At 43.6% G+C, this 15603-nt stretch overlaps 1 protein-coding gene across 2 annotated transcripts in view; it reads left to right on the top strand.

Moving 5' to 3' along the window:
* The window catches only part of LOC118369393 (adhesion G protein-coupled receptor A3-like), a 262103-nt gene extending 254074 nt beyond the window's left edge, over nucleotides 1–8029 (top strand). Inside the window, exons 18-19 of one of the 2 annotated variants that reach the window (XR_008095029.1) lie at nucleotides 7724–7765; nucleotides 7934–8029. The gene's annotated coding sequence lies outside the window, so the exon portion shown is untranslated. The remainder of the gene's footprint in view (nucleotides 1–7723; nucleotides 7766–7933) is intronic. The other variant, XM_052498400.1, reaches the window with a different exon arrangement.
* Nucleotides 8030–15603: the final 7574 nt, after the last annotated feature.

Genomic DNA, 15603 nt, shown 5'->3' with positions numbered 1-15603 from the left:
AATAGGGACGCATCGGAACGCAGAGCTTTCAAAACATGAGTCACTTTCTGATTGGATTTTTCTCAGGCTTTCGCCTGCAATATCAGTTCTGTTATACTCACAGACAATATTTTTACAGTTTTGGAAACTTTAGAGTGTTTTCTATCCTAAGATGTCAATTATATGCATATTCTAGCATCTTGTCCTGACAAGAATGAAAATAGTGCCCCCTAGTTTCAACAGGTTAGCTTGGTCGCAAGTGGGTCTTCCAAATGGACAATGACCCCGAGCATACTTCCAAAGGCAAAATGGCTTAAGGACAACAAAGTCAAGGTATTGGAGTGGCCATCACAATGCCCTGACCTCAATTCTATAGAACATTTGTTGTCAGAACTGAAAATGTGTGTGCGAGCAAGGAGGCCTACAAACCTGACTTTGTTATACCAGCTCTGTCAGGAGGAATGGGCCACAATTCTCCCAACTTATTGTGGGAAGCTTGTGGAAGGCTACCCGAAACCTTTGCCCAAGTTAAACAATTTGATGGCAATGCTACCAAATACTAATTGAGTGTTTGTAAACTTCTGACCCACTGGGAATGTGATGCAAGAAATAAAAGCTGAAATAAATAATTCTCTCTACTATTATTCTGATATTTCACATTCTTAAAATAAAGTGGTGATCCTAACTGACCTAAGACCGGGAATTTTTACTAGGATTAAATGTCAGGAATTGTTTAAAAAAAACTGAGTTTAAATGTATTTAGTTAAGGTGTATGTAAACTTCCAACTTCAACTGTATATATATATATATATATATATATATATACAGTATATTGCACCTACCCCAACATTACCATGAATATTCTTGTTATTTTACTGATTGAAGCAAGAGTATTTTCAGATTTCGTTACTGACAAATGTGAAAGGTACAGTAAATGTAAAACGCACAAACAATCAACAGTGTAATGTTTGGATTCAGTCTTATGTCAGGTGAACTGTCCTCACCTTTGGTCTGATAATTTCCCTATATTCTCCAAAGGGTTGTGTTTTAATAGCTACCATGGTCATGCACATGCCTTTTCTATCTTATTTTGGGCCCTATCCATATAAGCACGAATGTAAAGGGTTAATTCATATTCGCTTAGATTCACACATCAGGTTTAACGTCGCTTCCGGTGTTCCTTTTATTTATATATTTATATTTCTGCTTACTCACCGTGTTTGGCACATTTAAGAGGATCAGCTTTGGGGACAGAGAGAGACAGACACTCTTTGCTCGATGGAAGGTACTGTGTATGTGCTGTGTAACTCAATTTGAGCAAATCCCACAGGAAATCCTGTTTGACTAAGAGAGGTTGACACACGTGCCGATGGACACAGACAGACAGACAGATAGCACACCAACACCAGGTTTACTGTAAAATCTCAATGTCATTGTATGTTTAAGATCTGTTGCCTCAGGCTCTGACACTTTACTCGAGACACTTTGCTCAAGAGCACTTTTGAATATTCAAAGTCACAAAATAATTCATAAACATTGAAAAGTAATAAATGGCAAGGGCTGAAGTAACTTCCCAGCTAGCACATTAAGTTCCCTGGGTGTTCTTGGGACGTCTGTTTATGGTATTAGTTTGGTGTTGGGATTACACCCTCCTGTAAGGTATTGTATAGTGCTGTATAGTAATTACAGGTAGCCTGTAATATAAACATTATTCAGTGAACATTCCTCCATGAACCATAGCAGCTGGATGCCAGTGAAAGTCATTGAGGACAAAGCCCTAGCTGGATAAGGACCCTCAGCATCTCTTCCCACTCTCCACACAGGCAGATCCTTAACCAGCTGCACTGCACAGGGAGGGGGCTTTATGGAATATTCTGGAGGCTGCTGTCTGTCACCCTAGTGCTATTAGAGAATGAGATAATGTGGAGGAGCAGATTGGGCCTCTATTCCCAGAATGCTAACAAAATTAACATTGACACGTAGACACTGTTAGCTAAATGCTAATGAGCGAAAACAAACGTAAACTAATCGCAAAGACAGGCAAATCCAGCTCATAAAGTTATAAAAGCATAGCTAGTACCTACCGAATGTCATTTTCGGTGAGTGTGGACAATTTTTAGAGCGAAAGTGAACAAGAGAAATTGTACAAATGAACAAATTTGTGATCCATGCTTTTCTGGCATCTGTACAGATAACTCATCCAGAGCTCTTTGACTTCTGGCAGAAAGCCATTATGAGATATCTGATGGCAAACATTTAGTAGTGAATTGTATCCAAGTGCAACTTCATCACAGAGACTCGCCAATAGATATACAATGCTATGGACTCCTGCTGTCTCCCTTTGTGCTATTTACAAACAGACAAGTGATGGCTCAACTGTTGTGGGGAATTATGGTAAGCTTCATAATGTAAAATAATAAGACAGGGGAAATTAAGAACGCAATCGACTTCATCTCCTAACCTATTGTACACGTTGACTGCAGGTATTAACTTAAAAAGTAGCTACAAATCTTGAAATGTATTGAAAAACTTCAAAGAATTATTTTGAAAACCCATCCAGTGTCTTTTTCCAAATACCCCGGTATGCGGTATATACACTATACCGCCCAAGTCTAATTGCCACACACTATAGAGAAGAAATGGTACTCACTGAAACCTGACTTTCCTTTGTTAAAAATAACCATGGAACTGGCTACTATATATATCAATGCAGTAATACTTTTAGTCGTGCCACATCTATAATATACTACATTACCAAAAGTATGTGGACGTTGCTTCCAGAGGCAGTTTGGAATTCGGTAGTGAGTGTTGCAACCAAGGACGCGGGACGCGTTTCAGCACTCGGTGGTCCTGTTCTGTGAGCTTTTGTGGCCCATCACTTCGCGGCTGAGCTGTTGTGGCTCCGAGACGTTTCCACGTCACAATAACAGCACTTACATTTGACCGGGCAGCTCTAGCAGGGCAGACATTTTTGACGAACTGACTTGTTGAAAAGGTGGCTTCCTATGACGGTGCCACGTTGAAGGTCACTGAGTTCCTCAGTAAGGCCATTCTACTGTCAATGTTTGTCTATGGAGATTGCATGGCTGTGTGCTCGATTTTATGCACCTGTCAGCAACCTTTGTGGCTCAAATAGCCGAATCCACTAAGGGGTACCTTTTTTCCCCCACATACTTTTGTATATATAGTCAACTTTTAGTGATGTGTGCTTTCATCAGAGTGGGTGAAAATGCACTTTGGCAATGAAATTTCCCTTCCTTACGTTATTAAATACATTTTACCAAGACAAATATGATTATTCATTTTCTGAAACGTTCAGTGGGGTCTTTCTCGAACATATTGTATCAGTAAGATTATATCCAAAAGGTCTGATTTTGTAACCTAATACATCCGATAATAAGCACCGAGCTCAGTTGACATAGCGGGGCAGGTTTCTCGTAACAACTTTTGAGGATTTAACATTTTGTGGTCGTAGTCTTCAAAGTTTTTTTCACGGGTCTCTAAAAGTAAAATTAGCATGACATGAACTGAATTAAATGTAAAAAGATTTGAAAATTAAAAGCTTGGTACAGGCTCAGTACGCCATTGACATCTTCGAAAAAGAGCGGGAATTTTGAATGAATATGAAAAGCGTACATTAAAATATGAAAATATTATGGTTGAAATTCAAAATTGCCGTCCATCTTACCTCTGTATTGTTTCATGCCCTGCGGATTGGAGAAGAAGGATCATGAGTTCAATGGGAAAGTGAGTCTGTCAGGTAGCCAGTTGCATTCATTCTTGCACAGAATCCAGCCAAGCTGACGCAATTTTCCTCAGTTTTGACCACTTTTTGGATCTGGTCTCCATTGACTTAGCCACTCTAATTCCAGCCGTCCTACAAGGGTAAAACTTCCAAAATATTTTGAACGGATTATGATAGAGACATGAGGTTTGGACAACTGGTTTTCTTGGAGGATTGTCTACACAATTAACAATATTTTACCAATTTGTCAAAATATGTGTTTTTGATTGGACACCTTACAGTATACAGTGTGTGCATCAATATTATGTCTCCAAAAATAGTGAGTTACAGTAAGCAGCACAACAACCACACAATGCAGCTGTTTTTCCAACAGTTTACTCCATCAGCAGTAAATGTCACAACATGTGGACAAGCCTGAGTACTCCACTCCCCATAGTATATCCAGGGCTAGACGAAGAGAGAGAGAGAGAGAGAGAGAGAGGACAGCACGTAGTCAGAGGAGAGAGGGAGGAGGCACTTCTCGCTCCAGGGGCTTTGGCTGTCTATTTATATCAGTTGATGATTGCTGCTGCTTCCCAAAACTTAACTCAAAAGTGCCCGCCCTCTGCACTGTCTGCCATTTTGTTTTAAAGATGGAGTCCGCAGTAGAGAAAACAGCGCCACTGTCTGCCCACACGGCCATTATTGTTTTTGTTTTGTTGAGAAAGTGAGAGGTGAGGAGCGTTGCTCAACGTGGTAAAATTGGGGGGGGTTGTTGTTTATAGTAACTTCTTTGTTGTTTTAATATCGCAAATGGATGTGGCAGTTTTACCAATGAAGGATTCCGACATTAAAGGAGAGCACTGCAAAATGAGAGCGAGCGAGAGAGAGAGGAATGAGAGAGAGAGAGAGAGAGAGAGAGAGAGAGAGAGAGAGAGAGAGAGAGAGAGTAGGAAGGATAGAGTGAGTGAGAGCATTCGCTTGAGAGAGACCTACCTGGGAATATCTTCCTCTTGTGTACCGCCATGGTTAGCCTGGCTGGGTTGTAGATAGAGAGGGGGAATAGGGGTCATAAAGCACTAGGCTTTAACATCCACTAGTCCTCTCGTCTTTATGCTTATCTCCTTGACATGTGTGTAAATGACTTTCTGTTGGAAGAGTGTCCTGAGGGAATCACTCCACCCAGACACTGACAGCCCCGGTAATGCCCCCGCTTCCACCTGCCCACACACACACATTGATTGTAATTGAATTTTGGGATGGGTGCAGTATAAGGGGAGAGGGAGGGAGGTGGGGAGAGAAGGGGTGGGGTAAAGGGTAGAGATGGAGAGAGAGAGCAAGACAGACAGAGGGGAAGAGGACGGGGACTGCATGTTCTTGCTATTGTGTTTTATCCCGAGCTGAAGCAGTGAAAGGAAAATATCTCAAGCAGTACAGTTCTCAGCGGGCCTGAAAATCAGAGTCTGGTCTGACCCAAGTCTGGTGAGCTGAAGCCCATGCCCAGTCCAACACCACAGAGATTAAACGAGCCCGAACCCCCCCCCGGTGTTGAGAACAATGTGGCAAAGGCGGGCGGCAGCGGTGTGAGGAGACGAGGAAACACCTCAGAGAGAGGAACACATACCTTAGCTATGATCAACTGAATGACACTTTTGAATAAAGTAGGCTAATGCAATTGAAGGCATGTATGAAATTCTTGCTTATAATGAAACTCCCAATGTCTTATTATACTAATTGAAAGCAATAGTCGTGTGTGGTTACATCACGTATCAGCATGATAATGCACGTCCCCATGTCGCACGGATCTACACAATTCCTGGAAGCTGAAAATGTCCCAGTTCTTCCATGGCCTGCATACTCACCAGACATGTCACCCATTGAACATGTTTGGGATGCTCTGGATCGACGTATACGACAGCGTGTTAAAGTTCCTGCCAATATCCAGTTCCTGCCAATATCCTGCCAATATCTCCAGTGGGGCAAAAAAGTATTTAGTCAGCCACCAATTGTGCAAGTTCTCCCACTTAAAAATATGAGAGAGGCCTGTAATTTTCATCATAGGTACACTTCAACAATGACAGACAAAATGAGAAGGAAAAAAATCCAGATAATCACATTGTAGGATTTTTAATGAATTTATTTGCAAATTATGGTGGAAATATTTGGTCAATAACAAAAGGTTATCTCAATACTTTGTTATATACCCTTTGTTGGCAATGACAGAGGTCAAAGGTTTTCTGCCAAGACAACGCAGGAGTGGCTTCGGGACAAGTCTCTGAATGTCCTTGAGTGTCCAAGCCAGAGCCCGGACTTGAACCCAATCTAACATCTCTGGAGAGACTATAGTTGTGCAGCAATGCTCCCCATCCAACCTGACAAAGCTTGAGAGCATCTGCAGGGAAGAATGGGAGAAACGCCCAGCTTGTGTGCCAAGCTTGTAGTGTCATACCCAAGAAGACTCAAGGCTTTAATCGCTGCCAAAGGTGCTTCAACAAAGTACTGAGTAAAGGGTCTGACTACATGTAAATGTGATATATATATTTTTTTTAATCTAAACTGAAGTAACAAACATTTTAAAAAATGTTTTAAAAAAATGCTTTCTCAGTATGGGGTATTTTGTGTACAATCTATTTTAGAATAAGGCAGTAACCTAAGAAAATGTGGAAACATTTAAGCGGTCTGAATACTTTCCGAAGGCACTGTATTAGCTGATCAGAACATGTTGCTAGCATGTAATGTAAATTAACTTCACTCGCATAGTAGCCTGTCCTACTCCTGACCAAAAGCCTGTGACTTGGCTGACAATCAATCAATCCGATTTTGTTTCACTGAGTCTCTGTCTGTATATTTTGTTAATTGAATCATCTGGCTGGGCAAGTGGAAGTGGTAGCTCCTTTATTCGTTTGCTCATCTATCACTGATCACAAACATTCAGCATGCAATAATGTAGCCTAAATCAAGTGTATTATTTTGCTCTTATAATATAATCTAAGCCTAATATAATCTATCCATCATCGAGCTGAGAGCGCATCCTGTTTTATGTCTTAATGTAACCCACTTCAGCATAACCAATAAATCATTCATTCATGTCATTACAAAGCATACGAGTCATTCATGCCTTTAAATTACAATCAATCATTTAAAAATAATAATAACAATGAAATAACAAAGGAGCCTTGAATAATTAAACAATAAATAAATAACTCCCAATTTTCTGCCAAACGTACATTTGAATAATCGCTTAAAAGCCCTGTGTTTTTGAATGCATGTTTAATTAGGGAAACATTTCACTTCACTTTGATAGTTACCAGGTCCAGAAAGGCACATTAGCCGGTCAGTCATAGGGTGTGTGTTGTTTAGGATGTATCTGCGTTAAGATGCCACAATGGAACATGGGCTTCTCCTGATACTGAGATGCACTGCCTGTCGTGGTCTTGTGGATCGTCATTCTCCCGAGGGCACTCAAGCCTACTTGTATCGTAATTTGAAACGTTTCAATCATCAGGGAAAATAGGTTGAATCACGGACATAAATGTCTCTGGCCCGGCCGATATTGGAATGCTGGCGGCGCTGGCTGGTGTCTGCAGCTGCTGTGGCTGAGAGATAGATGTAGTAGGCTAAAAGGTACTCGGACACGCATAGTTTTTACTTTCTTTAGCGCGGCACGGCATGCCCAAAACCCGCCTGGCCAGAGTCAATTCACTGAATTTGAGGCCCGGTATAAGACCGGGCCCTGTCGGGTTCGGGCTAAGAATGAGAACTCTATAATAGAGACATCTCCTGTTTGAGAAGAAGTGGATGTACCAATCTGTGTGAACATGCTCCAGCACAAATACGCCTGTATGCCTACTGGTCATGGGGTATACTGTGCCTCAGAACTGTTTTCGTGTTGAAGACTGTTAGACTTTTTTTATGCTGCTCAGAAGAGAAAAGAGGAGTGGAGGAAGTCAATTTTACCTTTCTCTTAATAAACTCTCTCATTTTCTCTCCCTCTCCTTCTCTCTTTCTCTCCATCTCCAGTCTACAACCCAGGCCGGCACAGAGAGAGAAGCACATCCTCAGGTCTCACTCTTTCTTCTTTTCTCTATCTCTCCTATCTCCCTCTCCTATCTCCTTCTCTTATCTCCCTCTCACTAATACTATTGATTACTAAAATTACAACCCAGAAAATAAAGGATATTGGTGTTACAACGTTTATTTTTATGTCACTCTCTTTCTCTCTCCCCTCAGGTTTTATTTAGTCAGTGGCGGAGTGCCCTTCATCATCTGTGGAATCACAGTAGCCATCAATACTGAGAACTATGGCAGTGGGGAGACGGCACCCTAGTAAGTCACCCAGCAGTCTCCTATTCTCAAGGTCACAGTTTGAAACTGTTTTACACACACACACACACACACACACACACACACACACACACACACACACACACACACACACACAGTGCCTTGCAAAAGTATATTTAAAAAAAGTCCACCTGTGTGCAATCTAAGTGTCACATGATCTGTCACATGATCTCAGTATATAGACACCTGTTCTGAAAGGCCCCAGAGTCTGCAACACCACAAAGCAAGGGGGACCACCAAGCAAGCGGCACCATGAAGACCAAGGAACTCTCCAAAAAGTTCAGGGACAAAGTTGTGTAGAAGTACAGATCAGTTTTGGGTTATAAAAAAATATCTGAAACTTTGAACATCCCACAGAGCACCATTAAATCCATTATTAAAAAATGGAAAGAATATGGCACCACAATAAACCTGCCAAGAGAGGGCCGCCTAGCAAAACTCACAGACCAGACAAGGAGGACATTAATCAGAGAGGCAACAAAGAGACGAAAGATAACCCTGAAGGAGCTGCAAAGCTCCACAGCAGAGATTGGAGTATCAGTCCATAGGACCACTTTAAGCCGTACACTCCACAGAGCTGGGCTTTATGGAAGAGAGGCCAGAAAAAAAGACATTGCTTAAAGAAAAAAATAAGCAAACACATATGGAAGAAGGTACTCTGGTCAGATGAGACTAAAATGTTGCTTTTTGGCCTTCAAGGAAAACGCTATGTCTGGCGCAAACCCAACACCTCTCATTACCCCGAGAACACCAACACCATCACAGTGAAGCATGGTGGTGGCAGCATCATGCTGTGGGTATGTTTTTCATCTGCAGGGACTGGGAAACTGGTCAGAATTTAAGAAATAATGGATGGCGTTAAATACAGGGAAAATCTTGAGGGAAACCTGTTTCAGTCTTCCAGAGATTTGAGACTGGGACGGAGGTTCACCTTCCAGCAGGACTATGACCCTAAGCATACTGCTAAAGCAACACTCGAGTGGTTTAAGAGGAAACATTTAAATGTCTTGTAATGGCCTAGTCAAAGCCCAGACCTCAATCCAATTGAGAATCTGTGGTATGACTTAAAGATTGCTGTACACCAGCGGAACCCATCCGACTTGAAGGAGCTGGAGCAGTTTTGCCTTGAAGAATGGGCAAAACTCCCAGTGGCTAGATGTGCTAAGCTTACAATACCCTAAGAGACTTGCATCTGTAATTGCTGCAAAAGGTGGCTCTACAAAGTAATGAGTTTGCTGCGGGGGTGAATAGTTATGCACGCTCAAGTTTTCAGTTTTTTTTGTCTTATTTCTTGTTTGTTTCACAGAAAGAAAGAAAAATTGCATCTGCAAAATGGTAGGCATATTGTGTAAATCAAATTATACAACCCCCCCAAAAATCTATTTTATTTCCAGGTTGTAAGGCAACAAAATAGGAAAAATACTTTTGCAAGCCACTGTACACACCTTCTCAACGGCTCAGTGTCTAGACTCCCATGCACTGATATCCTGCAACAACCATTTACCTCATTGACACTCCAAAATAGATGAGATACTGATAGATCTGATGATATGAGTCACACTTCAGTGTATGTTGCTCACCCCCTACCCCCCTTAATGTTCTTATCACCCAAGGTAATGTATCACTTCAAGAGACCTATGTCTCTTCTCTGTGTGTGTTTTTCAGTGTTTATTAAGGAAACACACTCATACTGTAATACTAATGTAGCCTACTGTGTGTGTGTGTGTGTGTGTGTGTGTGTGTGTGTGTGTGTGTGTGTGTGTGTGTGTGTGTGTGTGTGTGTGTGTGTGTGTGTGTGTGTGTGTGTGTGTGTGTGTGTGTGTGTGTGTTGCAGCTGCTGGATGGCGTGGGAGCCCAGCCTTGGAGCCTTTTACGGCCCCGTGGCGTTCATCGTTCTGGTCACCTGCGTCTACTTCCTGTGTACCTTCATTCAGCTGAGGCGCCACCCCGAGAGAAAGTACGAGCTGAAAGCCCTGACTGAGGAGCAGCAGAGGCTGGCATCCATCACCGACGTGGGTAGGCATTGTCATCAAGGGGAAGGGGAGCCCGGAGCCCTGCCACCACCTCCCAATGGAGGGCACTGCCATGCGGGCTGCCACTCGTCCACTGCCATCAACCCCTCTATGCTGGCCAACGAGCATTCGTTCAAGGCCCAGCTGAGGACGGCGGCCTTCACCCTCTTCTTGTTCGTGGCCACGTGGGCCTTCGGGGCGCTGGCTGTTTCACAGGGCCACTTCCTGGACATGATCTTCAGCTGCCTGTATGGTGCCTTCTCCGTCACGCTGGGCCTCTTCGTGCTCATCCACCACTGTGCCAAGCGGGACGATGTGTGGCACTGCTGGTGCGCCTGCTGCCCCGGAAGACGCGCCAACCACGGTTGCCACGGCCATGGTCACGGCCACACACGTCCAAAGGTTAATGTCAATGGGGATGCCTTAGGGCATGGGCACGGGCATGGGCACTGCCACCTGGATTCGCCATGCCCAGGTAAGGCCCTGTTAGGAGGACACACCCACAGTGGCACCTTGGGTCACTGTAAGCATGGCAGCCTGGCGTCATCGCAGAACCATGTGACGTGCCTGCCCACCGTGGTGCCGTGCTGCGCCGCCCTGCACAGCCAGCAGCTGATGGAGGAGGAGCCTCCCGCACACGTGCTGCTACACGCTGACCCTGAGGGCTACCGGCCAGACATCCATCTGCATCGATGCCTGAAGGGCAGCACTAGGACTAAGCCTCGCAACTTCAGCCGTCACCGGCAGGCTGGCACAGGAGGGGGAGGAGGGGTGGGAGAGAGGGAGTACGCCTATCACATCCCTACTAGTGTAGATGGAGGCTCTATCCACAGCTCCCACACAGACAGCCCTCACAGTACGCACGAGCGTCACGGACACATCTGCCACCTGGCTGCTGCCCCCAACGAAGTGGGCCACCACACTTGCCAAGCGGCAACGGCTCACGAGGCGGCGCTGGCATGCCACGCCCCCTGCCACCGGCACGTGCCTTGCTGTGCCAAGGCGGACCTGTTCCCCACTCTGTGCCAGGTGGAGGCAGGCGACACGGGCACCTTTCTGTGCGGCTGTGGCAAAATAGCCAATGAGGAGGACGTGATCATGCCTCATCACCACCTGGAGATGCACCCGCGCAGACAATCCTACCCCCAGAACCCGCCGCCCAATCAGAATGGCATCCTTAAAGGTGGCCTGCACGAGGGTTTCCTGTACGCATCAGACAGCACAGGGAATATACGCACTGGACCCTGGAAAAATGAAACTACTGTGTAGTCTAAAGATGGGGGGGGAATATAGGCATCCATTCCTGCCCCAGCCTCCGTCCCTCCAATCCTCAACTCACCCCTCCTTTCCTTTCTAGGAACTACAAAAATGATTTCACAACTCTTAACATCACGACTTTTACTTTCTATTCTTTGTTTGTTTTCACGTGTTCCTTGTCCCATTTGGGGCGGCAGGGTAGCCTAGTGGTTAGAGCGTTGGACGAGTAACCGGAGCGTTGCAAGTTCAAACCCCCGAGCTGACAAGGTACAAATCTGTCGTTCTGCCCCTGAACAGGCAGTTAACCCACTGTTCCTAGGCCGTCGTTGAAAATAAGAATTTGTTCTTAACTGACTTGCCTAGTTAAATAAAGGTAAAAAATACTAAATTCACTTGACAGATTATCTGACATTGTCATATAAAGATCCCAATGACCAGCCATACAGAACTGATTTTTCTCCTTCATAGAGGAATGTGAGTTCCATGTGCGAGTTACAGTCAAAGGTATTTTTACCGCTTATTATTATTATTATTATTACAGATCTATCGAGGATGGATATTATGGATGTGTGTGTGGATGTGTGTGTGTGAACAGAACACCAGTGTTTATTCTTGCTCAAAGCAAATGAGATCGCGTTCTATTTTGTGAGTCCCTAAAATCCTCCGACTACTCTCCGACTACTCTCCGACTACTCTCTGACTACTCTCTGACTTGTGTACCTGCAGTACTTCAAGAAGCTCAGTATCAGTGTTTTAGGCAAACACACCAGCAATTTAGAGTCATTGGTATTTTTGCCATTTTGAACAAAAAGCATACTTACTATAATATACTGTGAATATCAGTTATAGATTATCTTAGTAATATACAAAGATGTCTACTCTCGTCAGAGTTCCGTGGATGCCGATACGTTGTGAAAATGGAAAAACAAAAAAAATACACATTGGAAAAACCGAAACCACATTGAGTATTCTGTTACAGGTTGATATTGAATGTTCTTGTCTGTATGATGTCTTACTGTTGTGTTTTTTTTTTTTAGAGCGAAGTGTACAACAACAGTCACATTGTCATTGTGTATATTTGCGGTGTCGGTGCGATAGTGACATCACATGCCATGACCAAGCAGCAGCCGTTCCAGGCTCAACCCTTTCCTCTTGCCCCATTTGATATACAGTAAAACCAAGCCAACATTTTCCATCTCTGGCAAGGCATCACAAAATGGTTGGAGGTTCATTCAATGGGTCATGTCCGAAATCAATGCTTAAACACAATATTTCATTTCTTTATAGGAAACAGAGCATGCGAGCCTTGTATGTAGCTTTGTGCTGTGTTTTTGCTTTGTATATCAATGCACATTTCTTGAAAAACGCCATCACTTTTGTCTATGGAGCAGATCAGGCTGTGTTCGCTTATAACATGCCGTGAAACAAACAATTATATTTTTACACGATTTTTAGTATCATTATGCCATTATTATGGATGCTCCTGAAACCATGTTCTGTTAAGGGACAGAGGACAGGGCAGAGATTCAGTGTTGAACATTTAACCTTATACAGGTGGTATTATGTATGGCGGCCCTAAGAGCCAATTTATGCTCGATTCAAAAAATGTGGTGGGAGGCGCTGTATGGATGGTGTGACGCAATTGCGGAGCCTCTGGAGGCACGCCGAGGCCAAATTGAGCTCCGTACCACGTCGCCGTGTTCTCCGTATAGCTCCGCATTGACATGATTGGTTGACGGTAGGCGAGGACTTAAGGCCCTGTCTAAACACAAACCAACTTCCTTCACAACAGCTCTGCTTTGCGAAGCGCAAGAAGCACGAATGCCCCTGACTTCCGCAGAGGGCCATATCACCGTAAATGCTGCGCGGCCAATGCAGCCGTCAGATTGACCACGCAGCGCCTTTTAAGTGGCAAAGTAATTTAAGAAAACTACGGTGGCCCTAAGGGGGCCAAATGAGATTATGTTCGGTATGGAAACCAGTCATTCCCGAGTGAGAGAGAACTGACAAGGTTAATAGAGAAACAATTCCCTACCTACAAGAATACAGCAACTCCTGCCTGGCCAAAACCACCTTGGCGCGCCACACCGTCCATCCATCTTGTGCACTCTTGTCTATGTCCATAGAATTGGTTCTGATGAGTTCTTTTTTGATACAAGATTTAAAATGTTAAAAAGAGTAAATAAATATATATGTAATGAAAATGTATGGGAAAGACCTCTTTATGTTAATGCTCAGTATCTGAGTTTAGAAATGTAATTTGTTCTTGGTGCATTTTTCCGTTTGCTTGTATTTTTGTTCTGATCTGTCATAAAGGGTATGCGGACTGGCCATATATTTTGTTATATTTGACACATAGATGCACTAACCGCTATGGGATACCGGGACTTCATGTCACACACGTCAACTGTGATTCAATTGTGATCTGAATTCAACAAGGGACTTGATTCTAGAAAGAAATGTTAGAATTTCTGAAAAGAAAGCATTTTTAGATGTACATACGTAAAAGGAATATTCCTGATTGTGGAAGACAAACACTGACCATTAGCAAAATGAGCCGCCACGAGACTTCAAGACTATGTCAGATGAATACCGATGCTGTGTAACAGTTTCACTAAATAAACCTAACATCCTTGGTATTCTTAAATCATCCCTGCATTAAACATGTCTATGAGAGACTACATTGCTTTGGTCTAATTCCTATACCTCTTGGACATCGACATGTCTTAAAAGCAAAAAGAGCTTTTCAAGTGTGTGAACTTCAGTGTTTGTTACCATAGGCCTCTCTATCTGCCACCTGTCTCATCATTCAGCAGTAGTACTGCCAATACAGCCAGCTGGATAGCTTGTCAGATCTCTGCCAGTATACACTTGTGGTACTGTAACAAAACCCAAAGCCAGTCTTCACGTTTCTCTACAATCAACAACACAGATACCAATACATGTAGTGTTGTGTGTGCGTGCGTGCGCATGTTTTGTTCCTCTTAGTTAACTTTGCAGTATTCATATCTCCTGACAGCAGTGGTGGAGATGGAGATGTCTTAAGGACTCACCACAGGGGAGGAATTCAAAAGGAAAGCAGGCTTGACTGGCAGTGTGTGTGTGTTGTGCGCGCGTGCATGTGTGCTCACATGCATGCCAGCGTGGGTGTGCGTTTGTGTGTGCATTGCGTGCCTGATCGCGTGCACTTGTTCGTGACTGAGTGTGTGCGTTAGTGTGTTAGCATGAGTGTATGTGTACAGTATGTGAGGGAGTGTGAGTAAATGAGACCGTGTCTTTTGTGCATCACAAATCAGGCCAGGGCTGACAGGCCATGAAACGAGCACATTTAATATGCAGCTGGCCTCCCAGCCATCAGATTATTCCTTTAACTTTGAGCAAATAAAAACCCAGGCCCTGCCTTTAAATTGAGCCCTGGAGACAGACTTTGTCAGAGATCTCTGTTTGACCTTGTGGAATGCTTTTGAGGTCAGTCACTGGTGTATATGGTGTCTTATCTAGAGAGTTGATCTGATTTACCCAAGGGAGGACATACAGTACTGTAAATATTTGTTGTGCGATGTTGGTGACGGTGGTGTGTTGGCTTGTGTGTGTGTGTGTGTGTATATGTGTTGATGACAGGGTGGTAAGCGGTTCACTGACAGATGAGTCCAAGTGTTGATGACTATGGTGATAAAGAATGCAGGGCACGAGGGGGAGGGATTCATTAGATGTGGTGTTTCTGAGCCAATGAATTTAATCCTGGATCTTCTTTTAGTGGAACCTCAGATTGCAGTACCCTATTCCCTCAGTCTAAGATGGAGAACAACAGGCAGAGAGGATAGAGGATGCATTTCCACCCACAGGAAAACCTGGAGGTCAGGAGCAGTGGTGCCCTTCCACTCCGAGACATTTCCTTCTGTTTAATGAATTTTTTAAAATCTGTATTAAATCAAGACAAATGTAATGTTTATGATACAATTTAGGCATGTTGTATTTTCCTGGTTTGGCATTGGCTCCCGATGAATGCTGACAAGTGCTCACCGACAATAGCCAGCTTTATGTACTGTATCTTCATATCTCACTGTAACTGCCAGGGTTGGGGAGTAACGGATTACATGTCATCAGTTACATGTAATCTGATTACAACAAAAACACTGATCGGTTACGTTACCAGCAAAAACATTGTAATCAGATTACAGATTAATTAGAAAAACTAGATCATACATTTTTTGGATTACTTTTTTTTCTTTATTTTTGGATTACGTTTGCGGGAAGAAAATACTCTGACACCTTTCTGTTTCCTCA

Source organism: Oncorhynchus keta, chromosome 36 (assembly GCF_023373465.1).
Source record: "Oncorhynchus keta strain PuntledgeMale-10-30-2019 chromosome 36, Oket_V2, whole genome shotgun sequence".
Lineage (NCBI taxonomy): Eukaryota > Metazoa > Chordata > Actinopteri > Salmoniformes > Salmonidae > Oncorhynchus > Oncorhynchus keta.
The sequence above is the reverse complement of the archived record's forward strand: the minus strand, read 5'-3'. Positions and strand labels throughout refer to the sequence as shown.